Genomic DNA, 5,368 nt, shown 5'->3' with positions numbered 1-5,368 from the left:
AAATGATAGTCTCCCCAACACTCAACTCTCTCTCACTGATTTGGACTTCGTGCAAAGATGATTTGAGTGGAAAGCAACTTGGAGAAGCCTAGATATCAAGATTCATATGTTTGGAATGGAATATCTTGACATCAACACATGACTAGGTGGTTCTCTCTCAGAAAATGTATGATGGAAGTGTAGGCATGTTCTGATGGCTCTCTCAATGAATGAAGAGTGGGTGGAGGAGTATTTATAGCCTTCACACAAAATCTAACCGTTATACACAAATCACCAAACTCGGTGGGTGTTAGTGTCAAAACCGGCGGATCTCGGGTAGGGGGTCCCGAACTTTCTGTCTAAGGCGGATGGTAACAGGAGGCAGGGGAAGCGATGTTTACCCAGGTTCGGGCCCTCTTGATGGAGGTAATACCCTATGTCCTGCTTGATTGTTCTTGATGATATGAGTATTACAAGAGCTGATCTACCACGAGATCAAAGAGGCTAAACCCTAGAAGCTAGCCTATGGTATGATCGTATGTATATATCTATCGACTAGCCTGGCCTTGGTTTATATAATGCACCAGAGGCCTAGGATAACAAGAGTCCTAGCCGAATACGCCTGTGGGGAGAAGTCCTTGTCTTGATCGCCAAGTCTTGTGGAATCTTCCTTGAATGCGGCACCTCGGGTTTGAAGTTGTTCCCGGGCAGCAACGTCCTCTTGCATCCGAGCTCCAACGCCGGACTATATTTGTGGTACCTTTTGTGGGTGAGCACCAACGCCGGAATGTATCCGAGCTCCAACGTCGGACTATGTCCAAGCTCCAACGCCAGACTGTATCCGAGCTCCAACGTCGGACTATATCCGAGGTGTCATAAATCACCTTAGTTCAAAAAAGTTGAAGGAATTTAGCTGAGCTTTAATGCCGGAAATGCCCTCTATGGAGCCCGCTACTAGAGCCCGTGCTTTATGCCGGACTGCTTCCGAGGTGGTGCACCACCATGAATGTGGGCCGATTTTTTTTCAATATTTTTGATTGGTGCAATTTATTCTCTGCCAAGATATATAGCCAGTAGCCCTCAAGGTATGTATCGGTCTAAAACCCGATATGCACCTGAAGGATGACATAAGACCGCTGATCCCAGTAGCCGCTAAGACTCAGGTTGATTTGCAAAATCGGTCTGAGGATCAACTCCTAGCTCGGCAGAATACTTCGGGACACAAAAAGCGGTGTGCAGAGTCCTCAAGACTCAGGTTGGGTGCAACCGATCAACCTGAGGATGAAAATCTCCTCGGAAACTATATTGCACTTAAAATTTTATTCATTGGACAGGCAATGCAGTAGCCCCCAAGACACTGGTAGGGTGGCAACACCAGATTAGGGGATCAATGTGCCCCTTTAATATTTGTAAATAATAATCCCGAAGCCCAGTAGCCCCCGAGCCTTAATGCGGGCACGAGTGGCCGAATTAAGGATCGATACCCATAGTAAAATCACAAATTATGTGTAATGACTCTATGTATCCAAGTACTTTACGTCATTAATGCTCGGATCCGCATTGTACAAAACTTTGATGACCGACCATCGGCTTCCACCTCCTCGGCCAGTAGCCGAGGAGTGTTTGTCCTACTTTGTAAAGCCTTTATGAGGGCAAAGATTTATGACAAACAAGGCAATCTGGCCATACGGTTTTATAAACAAAGGTACGCAGAGAGATATGTCATATTACTATTTAACATAAGAAATGTCTTCCAAAGAAAATAGTCCCGCTATCGGTTCCTTTATTTGGGTTGTCATGAAACCTCGGCTCTAATGTAAGAGCAAAATATTGAGGATTTAGTTTGGGAGGCCAGTTACTAGCCCCCGGTAGTGTTTGGCGACAGTCGAGGTCAAGCCGTAAACACTTCGGCCAATGTTATGAATGGCCCATCATTTAACACAGTCATCGGATCGCCGAGCAGTTTACACTTATTTGTGACAGTCAGTTTTTGGCTTTCTTCACTGAGGTGCTTAACCATGTGAGCTGGAAGCACAATCGTAGTGGTTCTCCCTTTGCACACCTAACCAAACAAAGCGGAACGTAGGAGGAAAGCGCAGAAGCCGGGCAACCCAACTATTGACCGAAGACACAATTCGAAACCAATGCATATATAGCAATATCCGAGAATGTTTTTGCCAAATCTCTAAAGGTGTCTGGCGTTGCACTGCGAGACTTGCACTGTAAACACACAAATAGTTTAAAAGTGCCAAAAGCTTGGAAAACCAAAAAACGTCAGTAAAACATGACGTCCGAACAAGATCAAGTGTTCGGTGCCAATCCAAAAATTGGAAGAGAAAAAAAATTGTGCTTCTGTCGTATTTTGACAATGACCAAGAAGAAAACACATTTACAGCTCATATATAAATTTTAAGAGCCCCAAGTGACTTGGGTAAACGAATTATATATATAATGATTGTATGTACCAAGTACTTATATCATATCTGTGTTCACCCAAACTTTAAACGCGTGTTAACCGACCGTCGGCTTCTGCCTCTTCGGCCAAGGGCCGAAAAGTGTCATGTACTTCTCCTGTCGAGAGTATCGACGGTGTTTTCGATGACCAGGCAATCAGGCCATAAGGCTATAACAGACAAAGCGCGCTCAGGGAACTTATGCTATATTACTAACAAAGTGTAAGAAGTATCTTCGAAGAAAATAGTACCCCCACCGATACCTTTCTTCGGTGCTCATTATTACTATGAGACTTGTGCAATAGATTTTTTGTACTCATGAGTTCCATTGTGTGCCGACCATGATTGAAAACAATACCTCTCCGCTTCACCCAGTCTGAGGTCAGAGCTCGGATGACCCGGTCGTGACAATCGCAGAGGTGCCCCCTTTACACTACTAGGAAAAGGGCTATAGATAGGATTGATACTAATGGCGCACCAGGGAAGTAGTGCGCCACTACTATATACTAATGGCGCACCTGTTGGTGATGCGCCATTAGTGTGGAAGACACTAATGGCGCACCAGAAACAGGGTGCGCCACTAGTATTAATTTTTTTTCCATTTTTCCATACATACTAATGGCGCATCAGGTCGACAATGCGCCATTACTAGTTCTAACTAGTAATGGCGCACCAGGCAGAGAGTGCGCCATTACTGTAATTTTTTTCTTATTCTTTTTTTTGCAAAACTACTAATGGCGCACCGTTTCACAGTGCGCCATTACTAGTTTAAACTAGTAATGGCGCACTATTACACGGTGCGCCATTAGTATATATATTTATATTTTTTACCTTTTTGCAAAACTTCTAATGGCGCACCACCTGCAGGTGCGCCATTAGTAACCAGGGTTACTAATGGCGCATTTCCTTGTGGTGCGCCATTAGTAACCTGGGACCCCAACAAGATATTTTGGACAGCCCCACACCTACCCACTCACTTTCCCCACTTCATTCCCTCCACCTCCTTCTCCAAGCTTTCGGCTGCCTCCTCCTCCTCACCTCATTTCCACCATAGATTCATCAAAATTAAGTGGTGAAATTACCTTTTTTTGATAGGTAAGTAAGGGGAAAGCTATCTTCATGATGTAGATCTACTTTTTTTCTCCCTAGCTCGCTCCAACAACGTGCACATGCACTTTTTGTGGCCTAGCTAGATCTATGTATGTTTGTGGTGTTGCATGTGTTTGTGGTGTTGCATATATGTTTGTGTTTGAAGGTACCGGTATTTGAAATGCGATAGTTGCCAATATTTCGCCGGAATGTTTTGATTCATTTCTGTTTCGGTGAGAATTTTGGCACTATGCATTCTTTTTGGTCCTATTTTTAGGGAAGGTCATGCCAAATTTTTTCTTGGTTCTAAAATATCATTTTGCTCTACCCCGCAGGCGACCATGGTCCGCACGATGACTGAAGGCATCGTGAATAGGTTTTTGTGCTCCGTGAAGGCCGAGATGCTTCAAAAGAACGAGACGGAGATAAGATGTCCGTGTCGAAGATGCAAGCTGAAGAGCCTTATTGCGGACCCGGATTCCGGGCAGGTGCGGGTCCACCTGCTCTTGCGTGGTTTCATGGATGGCTATTGGTGGCAAGGTGATGAAGATGACTATGAAGTCGTCCATGGCCGGGGCCGGGCAAGAAATGAGGAAGGGCAACAAGACAAGTACCACCGCGGCGAGGGCGGGCGAGAAGACGAAGAATTTCCAGGACATGATCAAGACGGTGATGCTGTACACAGTCATCATGTAGAAGATGTCGTACATGATGATGAGGAAGATCAAGACGAAGGGCATGATCATGAAGATGAAGATGCCGGAGCAGACGACGATGGAGGCTGGGTGCAGGACCCTCATATTCAAGAGCTGCTTCTCAAGCAGACGGATAACGCAAGAGCTGCCGCCCGAGAGAAAGCCAAGCTGGATCAACTGGAGATAGACGCGGTTACTCCATTGTCTGAAGGATGCAGGCCCGAGGATACCCGCCTGAAAGTAACGCTCATGGCTCTGGAGATGAAGGTAAAACACAAAATGACCGACGCATGCTTCGACGAGAACATGTCATTCTGGCACGAACGTCTTCCCAAGGGGAACAAGTGGCCGACCAGTTTCGAGGAGGCGAAGAAAATCGTGTGTCCTCTGGATTTACCGCACGTGAAATACCATGTGTGCATGAACAATTGTATCATTTATCGGGACAAGCACGTGGAGCCTACCATATGTCCGGTGTGCGGCGTCACTCGATACAAGAAGAGGAAGAAAGCTCCTCGAAAATCGGTGTGGTACTTTCCGATCACTCCTCGTCTGCAGCGGTATTTCACAGACCCTAAGGTAGCAAAGCTCCTGCGTTGGCACGCGGATAGGGAGGAGAAGAAGCGGGAAGATGACGGAAATGATCCGGAGATAAATAAAAAAGACAAGATACTGAGTCACCCTAAGGATATGAGCCAGTGGCAAGCGTTGAACTTCGAATACCCAAAATTTGGGAAGGATCCAAGGAACATCATGCTGGGCGCGAGCACCGATGGAGTCAATCTGTTTGGCAGCCAGAGAAGCACACATAGCACCTGGCCTGTGTTTGTGTGGATGTACAACCTTCCCCCCTGGTTGTGCATGAAGAGGAAGTACATTCACATGAGTATGCTAACTGAAGGGCCGAAACAACCAGGGAACGACATCAATCTGTATCTGCGGCTGCTGAAGGAGGAGCTAGACACGCTGTGGAAAACGCCAGCCAATACGTGGGACGCCGCAGAGAATGAATATTTCCCTATGAGAGCTGCACTGCTCACGACGGTGCACGACTATCTCGGTTACGGATATCTCGCGGGGCAGGTAGTCCACGGATTTTCTGGATGCGTAAGGTGCATGGATGACACAACGTATAGCCAGCTAGATAGAGAT

This window comes from Triticum dicoccoides, chromosome 7A (genome assembly GCF_002162155.2).
Source record: "Triticum dicoccoides isolate Atlit2015 ecotype Zavitan chromosome 7A, WEW_v2.0, whole genome shotgun sequence".
In the NCBI taxonomy this organism is placed as follows: domain Eukaryota; kingdom Viridiplantae; phylum Streptophyta; class Magnoliopsida; order Poales; family Poaceae; genus Triticum; species Triticum dicoccoides.
The sequence above is the reverse complement of the archived record's forward strand: the minus strand, read 5'-3'. Positions refer to the sequence as shown.